The sequence below is a fragment of the Lissotriton helveticus genome, chromosome 6 (assembly GCF_964261635.1).
Source record: "Lissotriton helveticus chromosome 6, aLisHel1.1, whole genome shotgun sequence".
Taxonomy (NCBI): Eukaryota; Metazoa; Chordata; class Amphibia; order Caudata; family Salamandridae; genus Lissotriton; species Lissotriton helveticus.
Genome location: NC_136067.1, coordinates 47,529,571 through 47,544,814, shown reverse-complemented (window position 1 = coordinate 47,544,814; position 15,244 = coordinate 47,529,571). Strand labels below are relative to the sequence as shown.

Sequence of the window (15,244 nt, the reverse complement as noted above, 5' to 3'; positions counted from 1 at the left end):
TTATATCGTGACTCCGTCGTCCTTTATATTCAGCACCTCCTCTCTGTTAAATTTAAGCACATGATTCGCCATTAGTGGACTCTAATCGGCGTGCTTTGTTCCTAAGTATCCCCCCATGTATAGGGCTTACCTTTTCTCACAGTCTGGGCGTCCCGAGTACAGGCGACACCCCGACCGCTTCCTGAATCCGTTTTGTCTCATGGCCCCAAGGTAGAAAGCGGACTTACTACTGACACTAGTATGGCCGCCATCTTTGAGTAGGTTTCTCACCATTTTACGCTATTACTAGATACTACTATTACTACACCTCATTTAGTATGAGAAAAATGCCTATACCACAAGACGAAAAACGGACCATTATTTTTATGTTATTTAAGTCCATCATCCTTAGATGGATTTCCTTATCACGTTCTAATTTCAAGAGACGGACCATTTTTTATAAACAGTATGTCCCCACCATCTTTGAGTGGGTTTCTTTTCGCTTTCTAATTTTCATAATATATTTGTTAAGTACACAGCCACACATGTTAACTCACCAAGGTAATCCACTCAGAGAATTAGTATTATGTATCTATCGTGCTGACCATTTTAAACAATAATTCTCAGTTATTTTGCTACCTTACATTATTTTGCGACATATTACAGTTACCTTATTTTTAGGGCTTTAGTGGTATTTCACCATTAATCACCCAGAAAGAATTCTAGCTCCCGATCATAATTTAGGCCGTCCTCTATGGCCCGCAAGCGCATGATCCATCTTGCCTCCTGCCGTCTTAATTTCAGTTCCCTGTTCCCTCCCCGTGGGTCACTGTATACATGATTAATTCCATAAAACTTGAAGCCTTTACTTTGATCCTGCTTAGTACATGTATGTATATGTTCCGCTATTGGGTATCTAACGTCATTATTTTTCACTGCTCTCAAATGCTCACTGACTCTATCCTTTAACATGCGGATTGTGCTGCCCACATAAACTCGTGAACATTTACACTCAATGACATAGATAACATATTTTGTGCTACATGTTATATTCATCCGTATCTCATACTTTTTGCTGTTATGTACCTGAAAGGGCTTGATCTTATCCTTCGCACACCTGCACATACCACAATGGCCACACTTGTAGAACCCCTTCGAGTGCTTATCCAACCAAGTTATCACACGATCCGACACTGGGTAACTTGGGCTCAATAGGGTACCCAAGGTCTGCCCTCTTCTGTAAGTTATCTGTGGCCTTCCTCCTGTATGTTGACACAACATTGTGTCCATCCTTAAAACATTCCAATGTTTATTCATGCTTTGTTGCAGCAATTTGCTCATTGGAGTATAATCTGTAATGAGTCTAATTGGCTGCTCTCCACTTGCCTCCTTTACTGTAGGTTTCAATGTCATTTTCCTTTCCACATTCATTACCCTTTGTTTCGCCATATGAACATTACGTTTATCATATCCCCTTCTGATAAACCTTTTTTCAATATCAGAGATACATTCATCAAATTGCTGGGTCTCACTGCAATTGCGCCTTGCTCTCAACATTTCCCCAAATGGAATCGCCTTGATTTGGTTATGTGGGTGAGCACTTTTTGCATGCAAAATCGTATTGCACGATGTTGGCTTGCGATACAATCTGCTTTCTATACAATCATTCTTTATGTATAATTCTACATCTAAAAACACTATATTGGTTGTACTGTCATTGGTGGTGAATCTGATATTCATTTCATTTGCATTAAGATATTCATAGAAATCATTTAGAGACTGCTTGGACCCTGTCCAAATCATGATGCAGTCATCAATGAATCTCCCCCAAAACAGGATAGATCCAGACCATTCACTTGCACCTGGGCCCCAAACAACCTTTTCTTCCAGCCATCCCATAAATATATTCGCATATGCCGGAGAGAATTTGGAGCCCATGGCCACCCCCTGTTTTTGTTTGTACCACTCATTTTTGAACAAAAAATAATTGTTATCAAGAATCAATTCTGTCATTGCCAGGGTCATTTGTGTATGCTGCCAATGACTGGCTGGTCTTTTAGAAAAAAAGTGGTCCAAAGCTTTCAGTCCTAGTTCGTTCCTAATGCTCGTGTATAACGAGACCACATCCAGGGTAGCTAATATCATCCCTGGTTCCCATTTGATATCCCCCAAAACATTTAGGATATGTCGTGTATCCTTTATGAAGGATGGCAAGTTAGTCATAATAGGTTGAAGGAAGACATCAACAAATTGTGAGAGTCTTTCGGTCGGTCCTCCTATGCCAGACACAATTGGCCTCCCTGGTGGAAATGGCAGGCCCTTGTGTATCTTTGGTAAAGTATAAAGACATGGGTATCTTGGACGATTGACCCTTAGATAGAGATATTCGTCATCGTCCAACAAACCCATGTCATGCCATTGCTTAAGATGAGTATTAATCAAAGTAGTTAAGGAGAAAATTGGATTATGGACTACTAATTCATAACAAGTTTTGTTGTTTAGCTGAGAATAAATCTCTTGCTCATAATCAACTTTGTTCATCAACACTATATTTCCCCCTTTGTCCGCATTTCTAATGATTAGTTCTGCATCGTTAATCAGAATGTTCAAGGCATCCCTTTCTTTTTTTGTTGAATTGTCATTTACACCCCCCCCCCCCCCCGGGGTGGCCTTCTTGGTTTGTTTGTCCAAATCGGCAACTATCAATTTGTGAAAATTCTCAATACTGCTACCACTTGCTACATTTGATGACCATTTGGACTTATTCTTGAGACCACTAGATATTGATAGATCTGGTCCAATTCCTAGATCCTCCAACAAATTAGCCATCGTTACAGGATCTTCCTCCAATTCTGTAATTGATAGGAGAGAAACTGTATCCTGAATATTGCCTATTGTACAAGAGTCTGACATCATGCTGGTTGCTTGCAAGGTTACATCTTTATTTTTCTTTGGATTTAAAGCAAAATACCTTTTCAATTTTAATCGCCTCACATATTTGAATAAATCAATTTTAACATCACAAATATTACCTCTTGCTGCTGGGCAAAAACTTAAGCCCTTTTTAAGTAGATCAACCATGTCATTTGTAAGAGAGATCTTAGACAAATTCACCACCTCAACTTCACTACTAGTTTCTACTGTTGTGTTTTCTTGTCCCAAGACCTTAGTTTCATCCCTCCCCGCCCTACTGCGCCTGCCTGCTTTCCCTCCTCTTCTTGTTTTGGGGGCCCTGGACGTCTCGCTTTCTCGCGGTTTCCCCTTTTCATTCTGCTTACTTCTAGAGAGAATGATGAGTTCCCTAAAGGGTGCACTTGCCCCACTGATGATCCAGAGGCCCCTTCTGTTTCACTACTACTGGTAGGAATACTGCTCAAGGAGGTACTACTTGAGCTTAAAGAAATAGTTTGTTGTTGCTATTTGCTCTTATCTGATTGCATCAAATAATCATATTTCTTAGAAAATGTGAATAGCCTTCCACTAGTATAATCCACCTCGTCTCGTTTAAGCTTACGTGCTTTCCTTTGTTTGATATCATTTTGATGATCATTTAAAATTCCCTTTAGTATTTCATAGTTTTTCGCAGTGGGCTCAGGAAGGTTAAGATCTGCAATTTCTGCTTCTAGTTGGGCAATCTCAGTTTGAAACTTCGCCACTTTCCTATCAGAATTTTTAATTAGTATGTCCATCAACTTCATTGAGCTTGACGTCAACTCCTTTTCCCAAATCCCTAGTAAGTCCTCATCGAGGTCATCAAACGTAGGCATGATTTGGGAGCGAAGACCCCTTGGTATCCTGTTCAGTTTTGCATACTGCTTTAAAGTGGCACCGTCCCACCATTTGGACATTTCTGACTTCTTAAGTCTCTCTAATTTGGTAAATTTCGTACGTAAACCTTCATCTTTTTGCTGTGTTACACTCCTAATCGCTTGGGTGACTGTACTACCCTTGCACAGGTTTTCAAACAGTTCTGCCGCAACTTTATCTCTATCATTATTGTCACTCATATTGTCCTTATAGCCCCAAACAGGGAAATACCAGTGTCCTCTGAGCAGCCCTCCACTAAAGTGCAATTTCAACCTTGGGTGCTAGAAGGAGTTTTTAAAAGCGCTCAAGAGGTGATACACTATAATATCTTTTTTTCTCTATAAATATCGTTACAGATGCGGGTGCTTACAAATGGGGAGGAAAACACCCCTCTCCTCCCTGCGTAATCAAAAGATTAGGCACAGTTCAATGTCCACATAGATTGAAGCACTCCACTTATCAAAGCTCAAACAGCTTAGTATTTTAAAGTTCTCAAAACAAAATAATCCAAAATTTCTTGAAGATTCTCTTCTTTTAATTTCTTTGCAACTCCAATCCCATACCAACGCGTTTCGCCGAGGTTATTGAGAACCCATCGGCTTCATCAGGGCTGGAAATGATACAAAATGTTTGCATCTTAGCATAATTAACATATTCCAAAAAATAACTTTCAAAGGTAGAGCCCCACACGGCCCAAAAGAAAACAAATTACATTTGTGATATATATAGTGACACTATATATATCACGAATTTAATTTGTTTTAAATGCTATGATTTCACCTGGCTTTGAGTGTTTCAGATACATATGTTTTCTTTGATTGTTTCACAAGGTGGTTTAATAACAAGAATAAGAATGATGTGCATGCATTCACTAAAATGATGAAATTTGTGAAAAGCACAGGTTTGCTTTCTCTTGGGCCGTAACCGGGAGTACAGGGGGTATCCTAAGGGATTCCACCGGTACATGGGGTCGTACCTCTAACACTGGAATCTGTGTTGGGGTATAATTCCAACATATTTGAAAACAAACATGACTGGATTTGGTGCTGCCACTATATAGTCGAACATCTCCTAATGACTGATATCCACTATATGTATTAAAATGGCTGACCACACTTACAAAGCCTGGATAATTGACCCTGAGCTTTGTTAGGGTGTCCTGCTCCTGCAGGAACACCCTCACGCTCATAATCAAGCACCCTGCCTTCAGGACTGAAAGGCATGCAGTAGGGATGCCTTTAATGTATTAATTGTAGTGACCTCAGATATAAGGAAACTTGTATCTGTTGTGAGAGGTGAAAGCAGCAACACACACAGGATGAAATGATAGGCCTGTAGTCACAGTTTGAGTGGTCTCTCATGGGTGACATAATAATTGCTTTAGCCCATGGGAGACCCCTGGTGTACCTATGGGAGACCCCTGGTGTACCTATGCCCTGCGAACCTTAGTACCATATTCTAGGGACTTGCAAGTGTACACCAGCAGCCAATTGTGGATGTACAAAAGTTCTTACCATGGTCAATTTAGGGAAAAATCACAGTGACTGATTAGCAGGATCCCAGTCACACTAGGTCAAAAACATACTGACACCAAGCAAAGAGTGGGGGTAACCATGACAGCGGATTCTACTTTCCTACAGTCGTGGACCACATTTTGTCACTGATGGCCCCATAACATTGCCACAGTTATATGCAAAGTTTTCTTTCCTCCAATGTGCCATCACCAGCAATTTTTCTAATAAACCAGGCGACAATCGCTGTATGGAAAACAGCATGCACTTCTTTTGACTTTATCACAGCTTTTGATTGCTAATTAAACAAAACAAACATTTTGATCCTTTATAACCTTAATTAAAGGAACCTATGTGTACATTTCATTGTTGATTTAAACCAATTCTTAAAGTGTTTCAAACAAAATAGAGATTGGCATATATAATGGCAATATTTGCAGAATGATATACCAATCCATCACAAATTTTCTTTGTATAAATTACGCCCAGTGCATTTTGGAATCAGACAGTCCTTTCTTCAGGGGCAACTAGAAACAAAGTAAAGAGACGGGGAAATACATCGAGTGTATAACACATTCTTATGCATGAAATATTGTAATCAGTAAAAGGCAATATAAAAGAGTGAAGTATGAAGTATACAGAGTGAGAAACCAAGAAGAGACCCCTATCCAGAGAGATGTTTAGTTAGGAAAACAAACTGGAAAAAAGTGCAGCTGTAAACAAAACGTTTGCTGGACTAATAATGATACTAGTTAATTTCAACAGCAAGAACTATGAACCTGACTTGTCATACATGGTGCTGTGAAGAGTAATAGGCAAATAACCAACCACCTGTGCGCCATGATCAAAATGCTTTGCCTCAATCATGACACTCATGTAAACAAGCATTAGCAATGCAATAGGTCTTGCATTCACTCGAGTTTGAGTTATTGGCATTGTAAATGGCTATGCCTTTTATTTATGTTTTGGGGTATAAAACATAAATAAAAGGCATTGTCATTTACAATACTAATATCTTAAACTCTCGCAAATGCAAGACCTATTGCTTTGCAATAAAGGGCCTTCTCGACCGCTTGTTAGATTGTAAATATCGGAGGAAGAGACCCACCTGCAACGTCTTCAAAGTAGTGATAAATAGTGCAGTGAAGAAGATGTGTAAGTCTTGTAAATTACACAGACACAAAGTGTGAGGTGAAAGTTACCTATGATCCGAGCTCTAAATACTAACAAAGTGCTCCAAAACCTTTCGCTCTGTGATTACACTGTCGCGGCTCAGGAGGAAGAGCGGTGGGGGGGATATTTCCTGCCCTGTCTGTGATTTGAGTATGCAGTCATCGCTGCATCACATCTCACTTTCTCGGGGGACCAAAGCCCCCACTTGGTATTGCAGCAGGCGCCACCCACTACCTTCCTTCGTGCCAAGCGGCGATCAAAGGGTGCTCAGGGTTCCGCGGTGCGGGAGCCCGTCATCACTGCCAAACACATCAAACTTTCTCGGGAACCACAGCCCCCACCTGGCACTGTAGCAGGCACCGCCCACAAACTTCCTTTGCACCAGGAGGCGCTCAAAGGCTGCTCAGGGCTCCTGCGGCACGGGAGCCCGTCATCGCTGCCAAGCACATTGCACTTTCTCGTGGGCCACAGCCCTCACCTGAAATTGTGGCAGGTGCCACCCACTACCTTCCTTCACGCCAAGAGGCGCTCAAAGGGTGCTCCCGCGGCATGGGAAGCATCCCAGCATGCCAGCATGCCGGTGCAAAGCGGGCCTGTCCATGCCCACCAGAGACTGGGCTGGGCCCCCCCTAACGTCTGTGCACTCTAGTCTTTGAACTACAATGGTAAAGAAAAAGTCTTCCACAACTGAGGAGGTAACTGACTTTTGATACCTTTTTGACCAGAGCAACCTCGGTTTTAGAGAACGAAATTGCCCTCACAGAAAGGAGACTCTCGTTGGGCTTAGGGGTGTGACGACTATCTACCTCACTTGTTCAACCAACACAGGGGAATGTAACTAATACAGATGGGGCCATCCTTATAGAACCGCTGGTGGCTGCTAGATCACTCGCGGAATGTTCTGAGCTTGTTACTACACATAGGGAGAAATTGATAACCCCTACCTCTGTAAATGTCGAAACATAAAAGAGGCAACGTGACATTACATCCTAAATGTCCCGCTAAAAAGTTCAGAAAGGTTGCCATACCACTGAGTTCGTCTTGTTTGAATGGTCAGCAACCCACAGACTTTGCTCCTCCCTCAAACTGGGTTGCACTCTTGGATAATTATAAACAACTCTTGCAACCTATTTATGCCCACTTAGATTCTATAGCTTGTATTTTACAAGGTTTATCTCAGACCAAGTATATACAACAAGCTGTGGTAGACCCTGGTGCTAATTCAGCCACCTCTAGTGTCCTACCCCATCCTATGGCTACCTCTGAAGTTTGTACAACCTCCAAAACCAATAACTGTGAAATTAATAATCTGATTTCCAAATGTAAAGACATTCCTCAAGGCTGTGTACAAATGAATTCTCCACCTATCCCTATTCCGACTGGTCACCTTGGGGAAGTGTTAGACCTGGCATATCTTGGCGTGATTACCCCAGACTTTTTGCCTCTACTACCTCTGCTTTTAGATGCTTTGGGTACTTTGCCACTGCTGATCAGTGTCAAAGTACAGGAGCTCCTTATGTAAAACAATGGTGATTGGTTGGCCATGATTGGTATGTTTGCCTTACTAGTAAAAGTCCCTAGTGATGTGCACTGGGTGTGCAAGGGCTAGTAATGCAAGGGCGCTCAGAGAAGGGAACTCAGGACTTCAGGGTAGGGCCTGCGCGCAGAATGCTAAGTTAGCCTGTAGTCCTGACATGTGCAACCACTTGTCAGGCCAGACTTTCCCTTTTACATACACATGGGGAAACCCTGTGCTAGGTACCAGGTAACCCCTGGGCAGGGTGCAGTGTAGGTAAAAGGCAGAACATAGACTGAGGTGTGTATTATGTTCTGACAGTAAAAAACCCTCCATTTCGTTTTTCACTGCTGAAAAGCCATTCTGTCCATAGAAAAGAATGTGGGAGGCTGGGTGTTGTGTTTGTTAGCCTACTTTCCTCTCAGTTTATAATGGAGAGGTGAAGTTTAGTATATTGGACTCACTGTGTCAAAAAGCATCTTTCTGTGAAGGTGGTTTTGTCCCTGTGTGTTTATAAACCACTCTTTTAGAAAGAGGCTGAGTTCTGTGTTCTGAGCATTTCTGTGTGTCTCTGAAATGTCTGTCTGGAACTGAAGGAGGTGAAAATGCCTGGGCTGGTGCTATAAACCAATTGACCCATCTCCTGTTGAGTGATTAAGGATCCAGACCCCCAATATCAAAGGAAGAGAGGTAAGTAAGTAAGTAAATTGACTTTATTTCGGATATATTTCAATCCATAAAAGTAAACATTACACATTTCATATTAAAAACATCTCAATAATTACAAAGTCAATCTTGGTTACATACAACACATATGGTTCTTAAAAGAGTGAGTAGACAAAATTAGTACAAGAAAAGTGCAAATAGTGCCCACGTACAAAAAAAGTGCATTGGTGCATTGGGCTACAGATGATTCACAGTTACTCATCTAAACATTTTCTTAGTCTCATAGTTAATTTTAAAAATTCTGCCACCTGGAGAACACTATCAGAGTGCACCAGCTGTAAATACATAAGGGCGGGTCTGATTTGTTTAAAATTTAATTTTTTTAAAAGAGTGACAAGATACCGCCTACGGGGATATTCATAAAATGTACATAAAAATATAAAATGCAGCATGTCCTGTGGAGACTTCCCGTCGCAGCCACAGCGAGCTGCAGGTTTCTTAAAAATGTCCGACTTAGGTCTAATTAAAAGATGATGAAAGATGTTGAACCTAGACCGGGTCAGCAAAAATTTCTCATGGGAGGTAAAGGAGCATGTTAGGTACATTTCCATGGTGTCACAAGTTCTCAGCATGATATACTTTCTAACATTGGGTTTCAAAAGCTCAACTTCGTCTCTTAGGGCATTACGATCCATGGAAAAAGCCCTCTTAATAGCTGCAACATCACCCTTAACTGTATCCCTCGGGTTATCGAACAAGTTCAGGCGACCAAGCTTCAAAAATTGGGACTTCAGATATTTAAGCCAGGGTACACACATTGCATGATCAAGTGATACAAGATCTTCCACTATCAGTTGGGTTAAGGGAATATCATCACTTAACCATAATTTTACCCAGCATAACAGTGGTTTCAATCCCACAATGTCGGATAAATGCTGGCAACCAAGCTCTTCATGTACAGCTAAATTCGGTGTGCTACCCGGGACACATAACAGACGCTTTAAGAAATTGTTTTCAACTGTTTGTAGTTGTTCACCATTTGTATAGCCCCATATCTCGCTACCGTATACTGCAGTGGCTATTGATTTGGCATTGTATAATTTCATCATTGCCACATTTGGCTTTTTCCCCATTTTGGAGGCAAAGTTCAAGATGGAGGCATTTACTCTAGTCATTTCCCCCTTCTTCCTGGCCACATGTGGAGCCCAACTAAGCTTCGTATCGAATAAGACACCCAAGTATGAGAATGTGTGGGTGATGGGGATCAACACATCATTTAATTTAAAAGTGAACTTCTTTTTAGGCTGACAGCCAACATGCATAATATAAGATTTAGAATTGTTGACCATGAGGTCCCTAACAGACATAAAATTATTAAAAGCATTTAAAAGTGCCTGAAGACCCACTTCTGTTCGTGAGATTAAAACCGCATCGTCGGCATATAAAAGTAAAGGAATACCCCTCGCACCAGCTCTCGGACAATCAGATTTTACCTTTTGTAGTTCAGCCTCTAAATCATTTATATAAAAATTAAAAAGAAAAGGGGCCAGGATACACCCCTGACGTACTCCTTTATTAATACTGAAATTTCCTGTGGTTTCCCCAGTCGGTGAGAACCTCACGCTGGCTCTTGTGTCATTATGCAAATCCGCTAGGAAATCCACAATCCCCCTATCAACTCCTTTATCCTTCATGGTCTGCCACAGCCTCCCTCTGTTAACACAGTCGAAGGCTGAGGACAGATCCATGAAGGCAAGATGAATTACTCCTTTCTGTACCACAGTATATTTATTCAAAATAAGAAAGAGGTTAAGACACTGGGTTATAGTGGAGCGGCCTTCACAAAAGCCGTATTGAGAAATCGACATGATGTTATTTTCAATCGACCAGCTTGTTAGGCGTTGAAGTAAAACTCTCCCCATAATCTTAACCATTGAGTCGATTAGGGATATTGGTCGGTAACAAAGAGCACTTCCCCTATCTCCCTTCTTGAAGACAGGGACTATGGTTGACAGTCCCCACGTTCCCGGACAACCCACTATGGCCGCAGCATTAAATACAGCAACCAGAATGGGTGCCCAAAGAGCTGGATCAGATTTATAGAGATCCGGTGGTATTCCATCAGGTCCTGGGGCTTTATTTGCAGTGAGACCCATTATGGCAGTCAAGACCTCTCTTTTTTCAAATATAATAGTGCTGCCCCTATCATGGGGGGGCGGCAACCATAATTCCAGAAACCTCCGGTAAGTACAGACTTTTGAAATGACTATCCCATTCCTCTTTGGTTATACAGCAGACAAGTCCATCTCCAGGGTCCTCGGTCAAAAATTGTTTTTTAACCAGTGCCCAGAATTTGGTGCTGCTATTCAGGGTAGTAGGGTCGAGTAATTCCTCCCAGGCTTCTTTCCTCAGAAACTCCTTACGTGCGACAGTAATAGCCTTATATTCCTTTCTACATAGTTTTACAACCTCCCGATTCCTCGGGGAAGCTGACAATGCAAGCCTCAGTTTGCGAGCAGCTTTAGTGCAGTCATGACTAAACCATCTCGGGCCTGTATTAACCTGCGTTTTATTAGGGACAGATAGAAACGCTGACACCTTCTCCGAAATATTTTGATAAGCCTCTAGAACTAGCCTAGGTTCACCCCCCACCTTGGCACAAACTTTAATGTCCTCTGCACACCTTTCAGAAATGTTCTTATAAAGGATATCCGCAGAGACCATTGACCATTTTAGCCATCTCCTCCCATCTGTAGTGCCCAATCTGCCTTGCCTAATGGTCTTACTACCTTTTTTTACCCAGGGACTTTTTAAACAGATTGATAGGGGGTTATGGTCGCTAAATTCGCTAGGAACAATGCAAAAAGAATCTAAAAAAGTTTGCATCGTCCGAGAGACCAGTATATGGTCTATAAAAGTACCCCTTCCGTGCCCTTTAAAGGTAGGGGTATCAAAGCAATATAGCGGGTCCTTTAGTGACATAGCCAGAGAAAGGTCAAAGTCATTCAGTAGGTCATTGCACATTTCCCCCTCCTTAGTGTGCTCCATATGGAGACAGTCCGCACGTTCACATGTCATTTCTGATAAGCACTTGTGCAGTGGATCTATACATGGATGCAGATTAAAATCCCCCATGATCATGAGGTTGTGGCCCAGATTTTTCATAAAATTAGAGACAAAAGAGTTTAGTATGAGAATTTGATTCCTGCCTGCACTATCATGGGTAGCATTGTAAAAATTCACCAGGCCCACAAGGACATTACCTCCAGATAAAGTTAAGCCCATTACACCTGTATGTTGTGCTACAATTCTTCGTACTTCACAGGGTATCAGTATGGAAATAAAAATTATAAGACCCCCCTTTGGCCTACCCCGCAATGATGGCAAAGCTGGCACAAAGAAGGCCTTGTACCCTTCCAAGAAAAGGTTACAACCCACCTCCCAGGTTTCTTGCAGACAGATGATCGAAAATTGCTTAATGTAGGTCACCCAATTTACATCAGACATTTTGACCGCAAGACCAGCACTATTCCAAGAGACAGCAAGACATCCTGGCATTATGCCCACCGGGTTATCTGAGATTATACATTCACCTGTAGCCACAGTGTCCCGAGCCGCAGGTGCCACCCGTCAATCACACAGCTCAAGACCGGATAACACTTGGTACCTATTCTGTGTGTTTAAGTTCGACCCATATTGGTAATGTCCAGCACTAGAGCTCCTGTTATAAATTCCATTTGGTCCACCTGACCTACAGGAATTAGTGATGTTATAGAGAAATTGAGTCTCTTGGACAGGAGTATAAGGTTCAAACACCCTCCTAGTTGAACTCTGTTGGGGTAAAGATTTACACAGATGCGCATAAAAGTAACCCAGGGGGTGTACACAGATACTGTTCTCATTATATACCAGAGAGGAAGCTCTCAGAAGGACAGTTGCCCACTGGGGATGTTTAAAATTTATGACAATACAGTCCCCGGAACCAATCTTTTTAGAAGGTCCCACCCAATTTACACGCCTTACTGCCATTATCTGGTCAGAGTATGAGATGGGAAAACCACAATTTTTGTTAAGCCATGACACTGTCTTATTTTTCAGAGAGGTATGAGATTCATCAAAAGGAGATGCGGGATGAGTGCCGCAAGGGGGCACATTAGTCAATACTGCCACAAACGGAGCACAATCTGGTGGTAAATTTAAATAGCGGTTATACCTCGGGGGTCTGGGAGCTCTACTGCTTTGGGGGTTTGTAGACACTTGTGGCTGCGAAGCAGTTGCCACAGGGATATCCAATCTATTAGGTGTTTTAGGCCCTGTGGCCGCTGCCGCAACAATATTCCCCCTCCCCTTATTCCGTGTGTCATTAATTTCAACAGTTTCTCTCCCTTTCACCCCAGAATGTGCATTTCCACTAGATGTTACAATCTTCTGTGACGATAACAGACCACCCAGCCTTGTCACTTCCTTGACTATCTTGTTGGTTAATGGTTTAATAAGCTCCTCAAATTTTGCTGCTAAAGAAACTTCTAGTTTTTTTATAAGTGATGCAAGCAAATCAGGGTGTAAATTTACACCGTTACCACTACCATTACCATTAGTGCCCGTGAAAACAAAGGGGGCTATTATAGCAGAACTATTGATTGCCTTTTTTTTTTTTTTTAAAGTTTTATTTTATTTTCACCTGGTATAAGACATACATAATACAAACATAAATAGATCATTTTTCGAATTACTAATTATAAACGCTAAGTCAAATCAGAGAGCTCAAATAGACAATTAAAAGTAGTCTTTGGATACATCAATTCAATTCTAGGTTCCCCCAAATTTTCTCAAATTTCTTTAACGATCGAGCACCCCTAAGTTCTGCCAACGTGCACTCCATAATTTTAATTTCATTGACCAAGTACCACCATTCCAAAACATTGGGTGGGTTAGGGTCAATCCAAGCCCTGGCTAAGGTTAATTTGGCACATGAAAATAGAATTGATAACAGTATCTGATACGGCTTATTTGTCAAATGTGGGCCTAGTATTACCATTGGTGCCGTTATTGGAGAGCTAAGAATATTTTTTGCAACTAAAATTTTTTCCACTTCTTCCCAAAATTTCCCAAGTTTTGGACATGAAAACAGCATATGTACAAGGTCTGCCGCATATTCAGCACATTTCGGACATTTGGTTTTCTCTCCCATGATATTATTTGAGGACCATTTAGAAAAATGTTCTGGGGTATAATATAACATATATATGGTTCTATATTGTTGTAATCGTAGGCTAGATGATCGTACGTGATAATGGATATTAGTGTAAGATTTACTTATTTGTTTTCCTGTAAAATTCATTCAAAATGTTATATTCCATTTACTAGCTAGTACATTGTTGTCGTCAGATCTTAAACCTATAAAAAATGTATATGTCGAGCTAATTATAGATTTCTCTTTTTTCGAGTTTAAGAAGTCCCAAATACCCCCGCTCGACAGAGTGTTAATTCTGTTCTTTTGCACTAGAAAGTCATAGATTTGCATATATTTAAACCTATATATTTCGGATAATCCATATAAGTGTTTTAAAGTAAAAAAATCCAATATGCCTTGAGAGTTATATAAGTCGCCCAAAACCATTATTCCTTTCAGTTGCCACCTTCGTGATTCCCCGTCGCTAAATATGCTCGGAAGACCAGGGTTGTTCCACAAAATTAATTGAGAATGAAATATAGTGGTTTTACAATGACCGAGGATATCCTTCCATATTCTTACTATATCCCGTGCAGTCTTGAATTTAACCCGTTTGTAGTAGTTGGGATCTGTGATATGGAATAAAAATTGTTTAAAATCTCCCTTTAATAGTAAATGATGATAGAAAAGCAATTCCTCTGCATTTAGTAATGACCGTATACGTCTTACAAATGAAGCCCAAAAGTATAATTTCATGTCGGGAAAATTAAGACCGCCAGATCCGATTTGATTTTTCAATGTCTTTAACGATCTCCTAGCCTTCTTGTACCCCCAAATAAAGTTACAAAAGATGCTATCCAATTGTTTAAAAAAAAGCCTATTCTGCGCCAAAGGAATTGATCTGAATAAATATAAGTATTTTGGTATAATTTTCATTTTTATCAGATTTAATCTACCAATTAGATTTAGTGGGAGTCGATGCCATTTTTTCAAATTCAAGATGGTAATTTTCATTAATTCATTATAATTAATGGTATTAATTTCTTTAATGTTTGAGGTAATTTTAACTCCGAGATAAGTCGCGATCTTACATATTTCAGGCACTGGTTGAGGGGGGACGAAATTAGCTATTATTTGGGTTTTATGAGCATTTAATTTATAACCTGATACGATGCCAAATTTAGATGCCTCAAAATTGATAGCTCTTAGGGATTCAGTTGCTTCAGTCGAATAGATAGCGATATCGTCAGCATACGCAGTAATTTTTAAGCTTTGCCTACCAGTCTTAAAGGGTATTATTCCTGGCTGAGTATCCAAAGCTTTTAAAAACGGTTCCAATGAAAGGGCAAATAGTAAGGGTGACAGGGGGCACCCTTGACGCGTGCCCCTCCTAATTGGAAAGCACTGTGACGTGAGACC

At 40.9% G+C, this 15,244-nt stretch overlaps 1 protein-coding gene across 7 annotated transcripts in view; it reads left to right on the top strand.

The window, feature by feature from the left end:
- Window positions 1-15,244, top strand: part of DNAH8 (dynein axonemal heavy chain 8) — a 10,041,960-nt gene that overhangs the window by 6,567,406 nt on the left and 3,459,310 nt on the right. The gene's annotated exons all lie outside the window — the stretch shown is intronic.